Source organism: Nipponia nippon, unplaced genomic scaffold (genome assembly GCF_047370975.1).
Source record: "Nipponia nippon isolate SJK-2023a ecotype South Korea unplaced genomic scaffold, ASM4737097v1 scaffold_4, whole genome shotgun sequence".
Taxonomy (NCBI): Eukaryota; Metazoa; Chordata; class Aves; order Pelecaniformes; family Threskiornithidae; genus Nipponia; species Nipponia nippon.
In genome coordinates, this window is record NW_028262358.1 from 14962067 (window position 1) to 14976139 (window position 14073).

Below are 14073 nucleotides of genomic sequence, written 5' to 3' on the forward strand. Positions count from 1 at the left end.
GGGTCAACCTTGCCAGAAGAAACCAGCTGCGAGATCTCACAGGTGTTACTCCTCCAGATTAAGTAAGCAGGCCTCTGACCCAGAGCAGCAGCACCAGGGAGGGTCCCTGGCTTCTGAAGACTTGTAGGTAGTTTTTAGCCCTTGTGGGTCACAGGGGGTTGCTACAGGTCAGGTCAGGTCTGGTCTGGTCTCCCCTTCCCTGTGAAGATAGTCATGCCATTTTACAGCTCTCACATATTAACCAGAACTAGACCAGACTCTCCCAGCTTTCCTATATCACTCATCAGTGAAATGGGCATTAAATACCTAAACACACACAGCTGTGGTAGCTCTTATTTCTATGCACCTGCAAGTAGTTGTCTGGTGGCTGTTGTGGTTGCTCTTACTAGAAGGTGAGACAAGTTCCCCTGGTCTGCACAAGCTACTCCTTGGCTAGGGGACCTCCATGTCTTGGCTTTCCAGGGAGTGAAGGGTGCTGTTGGCTTAGGTGGTGCCCCCTTGATCTCTGGGGCAAAAGGTGAGTTTGCTTCTTGGTGAGGAGCTGCTGCAAAGCACGCTGTGTGCTGTAGGCTCCTTGGAGGGAGGAGCAGGAGGAAACCTTTTGCGTTTGAAGTCGATGCTAAAGCTCGATTTATGTGGCGCTGGAGAGCGGCCTTATCTGCCTTCCTGGGCACTGAAACTGTACAGGCCTTCTCTTCTGTGTTGTGTGTGAGTATTTGGGGACAGATGGGAGTTGCATTGATAACAGGGTTCCTGAAGAATGAACTGTGCTGACTTGCAGCAGACGTTGCGTCTGCAAACATGCCTGTGGGCTTGGAAACTTTGCTGGGTTCAAGGTTAACATTAGCTAACACTTATGCAAGCTTCCTGGGTCTTGGAGGGAAAGCCCCTTGAAAATGGTTGCACTTTAAATGTGACTGTACAGTGTCTGTGGTTATGGCTCTGTGTGTGTAATTGTTCTAGAAAAGGAGTGTGGTTTTGGCAGCTCAATGTTGTATCAGGAAGAATTGCAGCACGTGTATTATAGTTAGTTAGAAAATGTAGTAAATTTTATGGCTTATCTTATTAAGTTATAACTATTCTGCTTGGGGGATAGGACTGTAACTCTCTGACTTATGATACAGACTCATGTGAAATATTTCTAGAGACCTGGTATGACATCCTCTGTCCTGTGTTGGATAAAAAGACAGGTATAAGCAGACCTGTGCAGGTGACAAACATGACATACCTTGTTTCAGGTGGATGTATGAAGATAAAAACTGAGACCACACAAGAAAAACAAGTAAAAATAACATTTGAATTTTGTTCTTCTGGTGAGAATCCACATCTGTGTAAATGGTTACTATGCAGTCCATGTGCAACCCCCAGCCCCATGTTTGAGGTGCATCTTGGCAGTGAGGATGCAGGTATGCTATGGATGAGGGTAATACAGCAGTGTTTCCAGCCTGTGCTCTATCAAGCTGGAGTAAGGGCTCCAGAGTTTGCCTGTGAAGATACGTAAAACAACAGCTTCAATGGTATTTTTGATTACAGGCTTAGAGGGGAGGAATGACTGCGAAATATTTGGAGGGCTGATGGTAAAGCAAAAAGTATGTGCTCTGCTACTGGAGGGCTGTAGGCAGTTACCAGAGAATGGTAATGGGTCCTTGGTTTTAGTTTCTTGGTGTTAGTCTTTTAGGATTTGGTGAGGTGATGGCCATGATACAGGTGTTGGCAACTTGTCTGGAGTGGTTAATGGACTTTATACTCTTTCCTATTGAAATCTCACTAAACTTTTATGAAATTAGTAGTATGTGGGTAACTTGTAATAATAAAAAAGAACATACCTTAGCAATGGGAATAAGAAAGGAGAGGAAATGAGGTATGAAGCAAACTGACAATTTTTTTGAACAGATAGATAAAGCTCTTGGGAATTTTGGAAGTTCGAATTTTTCCATGTGTGAAAAATTTATCTCCTTTTACTAAGAAAAAAACCAACCCCAAACCAGAAAGAAACCAGTGTGAACCTCCTGCCTTGCTGCATGGACTGGCCCTAGTCAGACAAGTCCTTTGACTCATGTCAGCAGGGAAAAGCCTGCAGCTCAGCAGAGCATATCGACCCCAGTGTTTGAGTCTGTCTCAATTCAGCCAGGCCCACTATGGATTTAGCTTTAAGCACATGCTTTAAGTCCCATTGAGGCTTCATATTGGCATGAGTGTAAGTACTGCTGGGATTTTAGCTTATGCTAAAATTGGTGCTGGAGTGCCTGGCTGCATAAGTGTGTTTGAATTGTGGCTTCTGAAAGAGCATGTTTATGTAATGCAATATCCTGATGTATAAAAGGAGGGGACGTAATATATATGTGTACTGCAGGGGTCAGGTTAATCTTTGTGCATCCTTAAATTCTTTTATGAATCTTTGCAGGACTTAAGGCTCAAAGACCCCTGTGCTCAGACTATAAGAGTGCTGCCATGTGAAGGCAATCATCCATAAATTCTTTTTATTTATGTTAGGCAGGGAGGTCATATCAAAAAACAATGTGTTTAGAAAAGTAAAAGAAAACCTAAATTTATGCAGCGTAGCGGTTTTGAAGTAAGCAGGCAGTCTAGACACTTACAGCAGTTATGTAGGGATGCATTGAGGTCTCATTAATATTTCACAAAACAATGAAATACTGTATATTAAAGTATTAAAATATAATGTTAGCTATTTAGTTGCCTTGCAATGGAAAACAATCTGCAAGAAGGCATCCTATAGGAAAAAAAACATCAGGGTAGACTTGCAATTTACATTATATGTGAGGCTTTGTTGGTATAAAAAGATGTTAGATAGAAGGGAAGCAATTTTCAGGGTCTCTTCTAGTTTTACAACCATAGATATTTAAACTATATATTGTACCCCGGGATACACCTACAACTACTTATTTGTGTGTGTGTGCACCAGCTATGACGGTTGTGTTCAGAGGCCCATTGCTGGCTTCCTGAAGGCAGAATTACACACTCATTTTCAGAGCTGTTGGCTCTGCAAGCATGCATGGCTGCTCAGCAGCTGAAAATAAAGATGCTTTAGCAGGGTGCTGATATCCCAACTGCTGAGTAGTAACCGAAGCCAGTGGGGTTACTCTTGTGAATGACTGCTCCCTGCGTGAAGCTTTGAGCAGGGAAGGCTGAACAGTTTGTCTCTGTCCTTTATAAGACACCAGCTGTAGCACAAACCAAGCTTCATCCCAAGCGTAGGCACCTCTTCAGGCTCCTATGGTGAAAATGTGCCACGTTTGGAATGAAATACCTTAAGCTGCTGTGGCTGCCTCCTCTCAAAATGGCAGAGAAAGTGACTGGGGAAAATATAGGGCTTCTTGCTTATTTTTACTGGCAATTCACAACCAAGATTTGTCAAGAAAGACTAAGTAAAAGCTGATAAAATTAATTCGTATCTGTGGCACTCATTTTGTCCTGAAATTAGATCTCTGATTTAAAAACCAGCGAGTTACATTTTTTTTTTCAAAGCCAGTAGCCTAAATCTTTTCTTTTGTCCTAGGCATATAAATAAGAGAAGAGCCTTTGCTGTGTGTTATTAAATATGGGATCACATCCCTGCAGTCTTCAGGGGATTCAAAGTCCAGATCTGATTTTTGCAGTATTGACCCATTTCTAATACCAATTCCTGTCACTTGCTCACTTTCCCCAGTAGCGATGGGGGGAGAGTAATGAAATATTAAATGTCTTATTATGTTTTGGGCAGCCTAGGATTTTTAAACTTCTGTTTTTTAAACATTGATTCAGTTCAAAACCATCAAGGGCTACTGCCTGCATCATATATCTAGTGACACATGTGTGAGTGCCACACACAAACAGCTGTCCCCACCTGAAGGGCACAGAGAAATCATCATCTGAGACCTACCGGTTTTGTTTCATTCAGATACACTGAATTGCTTGTTTTATGCAGAGGTCTAGGGAGAATTATCCCTTATTTGTTGCTAAATATTACGTTTGTTTCTCAAATTAATTTTTGTAAGCACAGTTGTACGTTTGGAATAAGACAGCCGTAGGCTTTAAAGACGTGATGTTTGGAGGAACTGGGTGCTTAGCTCGCTCTCCAGATCCCTTCTACATCCCTTTGAAAAGCCGAACATCTAGGGAGAGTTTCATATGCACAAGTTGTGCTTAACTCCATTAAAAAAAACTGAAACAACACAAAACAAAAAACCAAACCACCATGAAAATATTAATAAAATGCAGTCTGTCTTTTTGGCTTTGGAAATCCACTCTGTAAGCAGTCAAGAAGACTAGCAGTCTCTTAAATAGGCCTTTTCTCAGTAGGTCCTGAAATACTATGTGGAAAAAGTTCAATATCATCAACTGTTTTTTTAGGTAGAGAAACTGAGGCAGTGCAACTTCTTCACCTGTCAGTTGCGTGTATTGCTGGCTGTAGGGTTGAGGGGCATGGTGACTGTGGCTATTGGTCACTTGGCCATCAGAAGGGAACTATCCTGTACATCAGGCCCTACAAACAAGAGTGCTTACTGTCAGTAAATTATTTTGATTTATAATAGCTGTTCCAAATAAAAATAAAATAATTAATGCCAACCCCTCAATACAGAGAAATGATGGGATTGCTTAAGTGTGATACACTTCTGGTTTTACTGGGGAATGGCTACACTGAAATTTCGAGGTTACACATGTGTGTGAAATTAGATTAATGCAGTGGTGAGTCAAGCCTTAAAATAGATAATTTTGAGAGGGGAAAACCAGAGTGTATCTTGGGTTTTGGCAATGAGTTCCTTTGAAATGGTGGAAACGTTTATATTATTTTATTATTATAGCTCTTGTAAGGTGCTTTTCATCAGTGTTTCAGAGTAAAAGTGTTCTGTAAAGTGCTTACGCAGGCAACTAATATTGATTACAATCAAAATCTCTCATTTGAAGTTGATTTAAGACATGCCAAATATGACAGGAGACTGTTACTCTGTGATTGATACACATTTTTCAATGGCTAACATTGGCCTGTAGCTGTTTAAGAAATTGATCTTGTAAACAGAGTGCATAAACATTTTATATGACCCGTGGCCACATTCTAGATAACTTAGTGTTATTAATTTATTGTTGTTTTCATTTTGTAATAATGGAGATAAAGATGTGTTTGGTTTAATATACAAGTGGCTTGTGAGTAGACAGGTCTGTTCTTTATGTGTATGAAGGTATTGCTATATTTTTAACTTCACTTCATACATCTTCTGGGCTAATACCATGCATATGTATGTACATTTAAAGCCTAATGTAGGTTGTGCTTAAAACTACTAGGTAGACAAATGAGGATTTCAGCATTTAATTCTATGGAAGATGTCCCCCAAACATAATTAATCTGATCTCTCTTACTTGCAGACAAATGAATAATTCATGGAGTTTAGGCATAATCAGGATATGTGTGTTCTGAAATTCTCAGATGATGTGCAAAGGTTAATTTTTATATTAAAACCAGAAAAGCTTGTATCTCCAAGATGAAAATTCAGGTTGCCTAGGACACTGTATTAAAGGGGCAGAAAGGTTCAGGATATGTGTACATCCTCTTTACACAGAGTCAAACACATCCTAGTATTTATTTAATCTAATAGATGTATGGATTTTTATATCTGAATAACTCATTATTTTCTCTTGAAAAACAAGACATACAGTGAGGAGAAAGGGATGAGGCTGGGGGGAGCTGAAGGGGGAAGGGAGAGTGACAGGGAATTGGAACTGAAAAACTGAGAAATGGCAAACACCCAAGAAGACAGAAGGAGAAAGAAAGAGAAAATGATAAGGCTGGGAGGAGTAGCAGATGCCTGGCAGGGTTAAAGAAACCTGATGTAGATAAAGAGGAATTAAACTTATCAGCCAGTTGTATACATGTAGCAAACAAGAATTACACGGGCTGACAGTGATTTTCTTTTTTTCCTTGTGTGCTGCCAGGAGTAGAAGCCAGATGTTTTGAAAAGGCTGCGTCGTGTTTCGCCTCCACGTCCTGGGGGGTCCACAGCCGGGGCCTGCGGCGTCTTGGGGGAGCTCTTCGCACGTCAGAAAAACAAAAGCCAGCGGGGCCACTTGCCCGTTTGGAGTGAGTTGTGGCAGGGGTAGGGTGTAATGCACATTACCAGATCATTACCAGATATTACAGCAGTACCTGTGTGCTCTTACATAGTCTGTGGCCAGAATTACCGACTGATCCCTCTCTCCCCCAGAGTATCTTCACTTGTGTTCTCTGCTGTGCTGTGTTTCACCCAGCATCTTGGCTTCCTTTTGTTCTTCTCCTTGCTGCTGTTAAAAATCATACACTTGAGGAACTCCTTTCCATCACGGATAGGATTTTTGAAAATATTTAAGCGAGTCCCCAGTGAAAAAGAAATCGGTGAGTTTGCTCAGCTAAACAACAAATAGATCTTCCTTCTATTAGTAATGTGTAATAAACATGAAAGAAATTATTCTTTTTGTTCCAGTGTGTATTATCTCTGGGATACTTGCTTGAAATAGCAGCATGCTTAGTATCTTAACAGAGGGGAAAATGGGCTTCGCAATAGTAAGTCTCAGCCCATAGCTCAGATGGCTGTTGCCATGCATATTACAAAAATCCCAGTTTTCTTTAACATGCCATGCTAATTTGCAGTTGTCCAGCAGCTGTGCCATGAGAACCACCAATGCAGCCCAGTCTGGGATCCCCAGCTGTGGATGGGGACCTTAGCCTGAAATTAATCTGGCCTCATCTGTGCACAGGAACATACAGGTGTTTAATTCCCAGAGGGGGTGATGTTCCAGCTTTCCTACGTGCTAGCTTTAGAGGGTTCCCTGGTTTGCATGCAGGTGTTGAGGACTAACGTGACATCTTTCTTCCTCCATCATGAAACAGGCCAGTAGTAACAAGAAGCTGCAACTTAATGTTTTTAACTGTGCAGCCACCAATATGGTTTTATGCAAATAATTATATTGCTTTTTTTGCTGCCCTTACCAATATGTTGGCTGTGTCCACTACCATCTTCCGTTTCAAACATAAGCATATTTTTAGGATAGTCTATTTCTGCCTGCAGACTCTTGCTAACTGAAGCTGGCAGCACCCAGCCATCCAGAGTGCTTCTCCCAGAGCTCAGAGCTGTATTTGCACTTGATGTATTTGCTCAACTCACTGAGCTCCGCAGTGAGGAGCACGGTCATCCAGGGTCTTTCTTAATTTTCATGAAATGCACCTGTAGTGATTCAGTCCATCTTTATGACAGCTTCTTATTGAAAACTGGTGTTTCAAATCCCTTTCTGACTGGATAATTTCCTGGGTGTATGTTGGGCTAACAAGGGGTTGAGAAAGGGGAAATGCCTGCTTTGTAGTTTGGTGACTTAATTATTCAAATAGGCTTTTTCATTTCTTATGTCTCTTGAACTACTTTTGGGTCACCGAAAACATACTGTTTCCTATCAGTGTAATGAGTCTTTTTATAATGAGACCAGATTCTCGAGCATGTATTGCTGTTTGGAGTAAAGCTTGCTGTTTTCAGCCTGACTAAGCAGAGTTCTACAAGTGTTCAGTGTAGTGCTGATATCTGGAGAAAAGAGAAGCACTAAATGCATTTGTCATGGGCTTTGTTTTTCTGCTTGCTGGATGGGTGTTTCACGTCAGACAAATACAAAATGCTGCATCTGTTAGACACGTGGCAGAACGCTCCTCTGTGAGATGTACCATCCACGTTAGTATTGCAGTTGCTTTCTTCTGACGCAATACCACCGTATCTACCAAAAACGGCCCCTGGACTTTTATCTTTTGCATATTGTAGATTTCTGGAAAACGTGTTGTATTTTGTAGTTTAAAATACCTGGGATGCCACTACTGAAGTGCAGCACACCCGTTCTCTGAAATCATGGGTCTGAGGCTTGAGGCTGACCCTGAGAAAGGCTGAGTGTTGGCAAATCAGCCTGAACACAGCTCCCATTCCTGTAAAATGTATCTGGATGACTTGCCATGATGACCACAGGAACCTCAGCTCATGTGCTCTCTCCCACTTCCCATTGCACTGTGTTAACACTGAAATGTGATAAATACCTTGTTTCGTGACGTTATCTTTTCCCTTGTGGTAGGGCTAACAGCAGCCAGCCCAAAACTTGTTTGATTGCTAACGGTGTTGTGGCAGTGGGATTTTGTGCATAGCTTCTCATCCCAGGGGAGATGCTTCCAGAGCATCTGCTTACGCTGTGAGGGAGCAGCGGCTGTGGTGGTAGTTGCAGTACATGGTAGAGGGCTGCGAGATTGTGGGGTTCCTCAGACCAGCTGCTTCTCAGGGTGTTGTGGGTGTTCTGGAGCCTTGTGCTCTAATGAGCTGTGCTGGAAATGTCCTTCTTCACAGTCTAATTTAATTAGACAGGAAAATGGCAGTAGGGGCTGGTATAAAAACCAAAAAAACTAGCCAAACAAAAAACCCACAACAAACTGATATTATGAAAAGAGAAGCAGGCATTGAACTGCTCTCTTAAATGTATTTTCAGATATTGCCATTTTATAATAGGCCAGTGTTAGAACAGAAACCTTTCTACAGAGAGGTGATGCGAGACAACTCAGTGAATTGCCTGCTGTTGCTAATCCAGGTGGATGCCAGTCATGGGTGCGAAAGTCATTGCATTGCATTATCCATTTGAGCAACGATAATGTGTCATCTGGATTGTTTCATTTTCTACATCTGGCTGTTTGTGCCTGGACCTTCCTCATCATTTCTTCCTGCAGAGTTTGGTGTGGTCCTTCTAAGAGGGTGTTTATTATTATTAATGACCCTTCTCCTGCCCAAGTGGAAATTCCGTCTTTTAATGGCCTAGTGCCTTCCTGTCGCTGCTTTTCCATGACTAACTGAATCTTTCTCCTGGCACAGCTCAGTGGCTGTAATGAATAAGGCATATAAGGTGTTAGCCTGTCAGGTATCGTATACTATTGCAAGAAATCATTTACTGCCTAGCATCCGTGCTGTTACTGCTTTCTACAGCATAAGTGAAACCATAGGGAAGGCTGGAGATCAAAACTTTATTTCCTATTAGGTGTATGCTGAATAACATTAGCCTAATATCTTGCACAAATAGGAGAAATTACCTCAAATGGGGAAATATCATGTAAGCTGTTCATAAGGGCATATGATAGGGTTATGACAGTAGAAAGAACTGAAAGCTTCCTTGCAGTAGCTTAGCTTTCCTATCAATAGACATGTACTATAAATGAGCATGCAGTCAGGGCACATCTTTTCAGTTTCTTTCTGGAGAGCAGTGTTAAATTTCTATTTTGTATCAAATTTTTCTGACTGGCAGGAAATAAATTTCTTTGCTTAGAAAACCAACACATCTCCACTATGGAATTAGATTATGAAGGTCCAAGATGAAAACACCTTTGAAGGATGAATTAACTTAATAAGCTTCCCAGTTGGATTTTTCCATTTCAATCCTGTTTCTTAGAAAGGCACATCACAAATACACCTTTGGCTGCTGTTACAGGATGGGGTAGTTGTTCTTTGGCAGGAAAGGGAATGGAGGGAGGAAAGGGACAGATATTAAGACTGCGAAGCCAAGAATGCTAAAGGGATGAAGCTTGTCTTCATAGTCCTTGTGTGTGTGATGAAATGTTCTCTTACTAGTCGCAGTTTAATGGAAATGTTTGTCCTGTTCAATGAATGAGTAATTATTTAATATTCCTTTTTGTTTTCCTCATTCAGTTGTGATTCAAGGCCTTTCTGTATGGCATGTCTGTGCCCTGACATAAATAAGTTTTCATGTACCCTAAGATGCTGGAGAGAGTTGCACAAACATTATTGCATGCATCTTCAGTGAAACCCTGTGAAACAGCAGAGTCCTGTTTTGCATCCAGGAGACTTAGGGGCTGTCATTATTTGCTAGGTTAGGACACTGAGCTCCAGATGTCTAGAGTCATAAGTTAGAAATTATGCTGAAAGCGTGGCACCTAGCAAGTGTGTTTAACCGTTCCTCTGCCATGTGGGCATCTAGACAGGGGTCAGATGAATCTCCTCCCCCATTTACTAACCAATGTCTGAGTTTCGTTAGCAAGACATAACAGAGCAATTCTTCAGTTACGCAGGAATCTTGCTGAAAAAGAGATATTGATGTAATGAGAGCTGTGGTGTAATGCATATGCACCTAAGGGGCTTTGTCATCTTTTAATGCTGGACTTAAGCTCAGATGCTTATTTAAGATGAGACTTTTGATCTGGAGAGACTTTCAAAAATAAAGAGAAAATCCCCAAACCAAAATAATGGAAAAACTGTGTTGCGTCAGGAGGTTTTTTCCCCTGTGGTCATATTGTAACCGAAGAGCTGTTTGAACACCAAATAATGGTAACAGGATATTGAATCACTATATTTGACTCCAACTAGAGGAAGATAAAATATATTCCCTTCCAGCCAGTAGGTTTCTTATCAATTTATTCCCAGCAAAAGAAAGTAGAGACTTGGTGGTCCTAAATTGAGCTGCAGACTTTGCAAAGGAATGTGTCCAAGCCATTAGATCCTCATAATATCATAAGCTGTCCCTCCTCTGCATCTTGTCTCCTGCAGTCCTCCAGGAGGTGGAGTGGTCTGCATTTCCACATGTCACCTGGCATGGATCTCCATCTGAAGTCGCCCTCAGCTTGTTTGCTCAGTCAGCTTCTGTCTCCATGGCAAGAGTGTTCTTGTGGTCTTCCCCAGGAGCTTGTATCCAGCAGTACTTCTGCATGTCCCTGGGAGCAGCTGCTCTTTCCTTTGGCTTGCACCATTCATTCACATCTTCCCTCTTGCCAGCCTGGAGCACCCCCCTTCCCACTGTTCCCAGATGCAGCTACCAGCCCTTTGCCTGCATACCCCACTCAATGCTGGGGTATGCGACCATGAGCTTTAGCATATAAAGTGTTTGCGAATGATTCTGCTCCCCCCCAATATGTATAAATACCACTTGCAAATGAAACAGGATCATGTGTGTTTGAGGGGGACTGATCCTGGAGCTTGAGGTAGGCAGGGAGAACTGTCTGTTCTCACGTGAAAGGAGGGAAAGGACAACTATGGGCAAATCTGAATGACAGAACAGCCCAGGAGAGCAACTGAGGCCACTGAAGTTAGGGGAGAGACTACACCAAGTGTTGCAGGGTTAGTGAAATGTAAGGAGAAAGCTGCCAGGCATTTTGAGCGTGAGGAAGTACTGTGAGGATGATGCAGCCACAGGAATGCTGCTTTTCTTGAAAGAGTAGCCCAAGGTTGGGTCTTGGACTGAGGATCTTGGATGAACCCCTTTGTAGTTTAGCCTTGGAGGGAGCTGGAAAGGACGTGGAGGCTGTGACCAGTGTTTAAGTTCTGTTTATATCTGAATTTCACTGGAAGGCCAATCCAGTGGTTGCACAAAACTGTCCTCGCAGTGGCCTAGACATGAAGTAACTCCTAATGTCACGGCAGCTGAATAAGGGAAGGGACAAAGTCCCTTCGTGTAACGTGGGATTTTGATACTCCTTCCTTGCATGCACTGCCACAAAGCCAAGATAGGATTGCTCTCACTCCTCAGAGAAATCCCAGGACCTCATAAGCACAGCACTGCCTCCATACTATGGTGGCATCATTTGCAGTGTCCAGCACACTGGATTCATATCTCTTGGCTCTGATACCTTTTTTTTTTTTTTAATGCATCACTAGGGAGATGCTGCCCTTGTCTGTTATTAGGGGCTGGTTTGTAACAAACTGCCTTTGTTTCTATGTCTATTTTTAACACCAGATATGCTACGAGCCTGTGACACTCAATAAATGACTTGCCAATTGCCTCCAAACCAAGGTACTGTAAAATAAAATCTTTGCTCTTCTACATTGTATATGAGATGTTTGTAAAAATCTATGTCTGCTTTTTTCAGCTCTTTAAATGCTCAAGTGAAATTTATGACTATATTTTAAACTACAGACCCATGAAGCCTGAACCTGTTTTTCCTGTTAAGGAATGTGATTAAAACTCTTCACATCCAAACTGCTTTTAAGATGTTTAGATGTGCTAAATTCATGTAGGGAAGGGGACTGCGTTCTGCTTTCAGTGTATCTGTCTTATCTGTTGTTCAATGGAAGGGAGTCTTGCAATTTGCTGGAATTGTGAGGGAAGGGTGAAGCTGTTTTAGAGCCTGAAAACTTGAGCAGCTCATGGAGGTGATAGGGAGGGAGGAGCTGAGGAGGGCAGGGAGGGCAATTCAGAGCAAGAGTCCAGCTTAGATGTGCCAAATCGTGCTCTGGAAGAGCTTCTTGTTTTCTCTTCTTTCCCAGTCCCTTAGAAACTTTCCCTGGCTCCTTTATTTGACTTGGGTGCTTGCAATAGTTTTCTTCCAAATCCCGTGGAAAGAACTTGCAGTATTTCTGCATGGTGGCACCTGAATTGTATGTCCTTCTGGATTGAAGTTCCTCATCACACCAACATATCAGACTGTGCTCTCTTTATACTCTACAAATCTCTGTTCACGGCACTGAACTATTAGGATGGTTTCTGGGCAATAATATCGTGAAAAGTTATAAAAAAGATCTAGATTCATTTTTTTCAACCCTTGCATCTGGCTTCCTAGTCCATCAATGCTGGGTTGTGGCCATAGAAAGTGCATATGCCATTGGGGGCAGACATCTCTTCCTGCTCAGCCTTTGTGCTTGCACTGCCTGTAGCCTGATTTTTAGCTCCTTTCAGTGGTTCTTGAAGGTAATCCTAGTATCCCTTGGTTGCTTGGGTTTTGGTGTGGTGGTTTTTTTTTTTTTTTAAGAAATGTGTGAGTGTTCTGTGTGAAATAAGATGTTTATATATGAAAGTATATTCAATTTCTCAGTATGTAATCCAAGGAGGAAAGAAAGCGTGGTTCATGGGGAGCGTGATGGAAACACAGAGATTCTGATAACCCCACAGTAAGCACATGGACAAAGCGTACACATGTATAATGGCTCCTTGATGTGAGTTCATTTGATGTGAACTTAACATTTCCGGAGCTTCCCTGCATTGCCTGTTTTATTTTTGAACCTTTGTTCATGAATTGATCAATTTTGGCCATGGCAATTAAATATGTGACCAATAACACATGCAAGGCTTGACAAGAGAATTCAAGTCACCTGTGATTGAAAGAAAGTAGGTGGGGTGGAAGCCTGATGTCTACCAAGTCAGGCAGGACAAGAGGAACAAAAAACCTTCTGTAGCATGCCTAGAAAAAAAACATGTAATTTTGTCTGAGTCGATGCAGATGCCAACAATACTTGGGGAGGAGAATTGGTTGAATTGAAGGTATGTGGTACTACTGAAGGATCTGAGGCCAGATTCAATAGACTAATGTCTTTGAGGTATGGTGGCTGCTGAAAGGCCTGGGAGGGCAGAACAGGCAGACCTGGAGACAGGAGTGGTGCTAATAGCATGGGGCTGATGGTCCGTGGTATCATTTCATTGTCTTTCGGTGATCCTCTTTTTCTTTTCTACCATGACATTGCTTCAGCAGAGAATGACTTTTTGTAGCCTTTATTTAAGGAGCTGGAGTGTCCGTCTTTTGAAAGGGAAGACCGAAAAGCCATGTTAGCAGCTGCTTAGTGGGGGAAAAGAACTCGCAAGTGGAAGGTTTGGCCTTCACTGGACACAAGGTGAAGCTGTTGCTATGGGGAAGCTGGATGTTAAAATAGGTTCTTGCTGCTGTGCAAAGCTGATAGATGGGGGTGGGGAAAGGAGAACAAGCAAGAATGATATTAGTTAAGTATGAGCTAGTAAGGATAAAAGACGGTTGTTTTATATTGCTGAGTAGTGGCTGGGGAGATGGGAGACATGGATTTGGGTGATGCTACAGATGAAGGCTCTGCACTTCTTTGGAGCTGGGCCCTGCTGCCAGTTTCAGCATAACTCTGGACCCGTTGCATGGGTCACAGATGCCCTCCTGTGTTGGCTTCTCATGATTGCTGCTCTGTGTGCAGCATAAGAGATGCTTAAAGAGGGAATTGGTTGTAAGCTGTTGCAGGAGGTGCCCTGCTGCATGCAAAATATATGTGTAAAACCTATAAATTACAACTTAGTGGTGAAGTGTAGTCATTGCCTCTAATGAGTTGACATTAAATAATAGAAACACTATACACA

The 14073-nt window shown here is 42.2% G+C and overlaps 1 long non-coding RNA gene across 5 annotated transcripts in view; it reads left to right on the forward strand.

Moving 5' to 3' along the window:
• Positions 1-374: 374 nt before the first annotated feature.
• The window catches only part of LOC148053162 (uncharacterized), an 81552-nt gene continuing 67853 nt past the window's right edge, over positions 375-14073 (forward strand). For 2 of the 5 annotated variants that reach the window (XR_015708850.1, XR_015708853.1), the window contains exons 1-3: positions 382-517; positions 5929-6073; positions 6198-6364. This is a non-coding gene — a long non-coding RNA (uncharacterized LOC148053162). Of the gene's footprint in view, positions 518-5928; positions 6074-6197; positions 6365-14073 lie in introns of all 5 variants that reach the window. The other 3 variants (XR_015708854.1, XR_015708851.1, XR_015708852.1) reach the window with 3 other exon arrangements.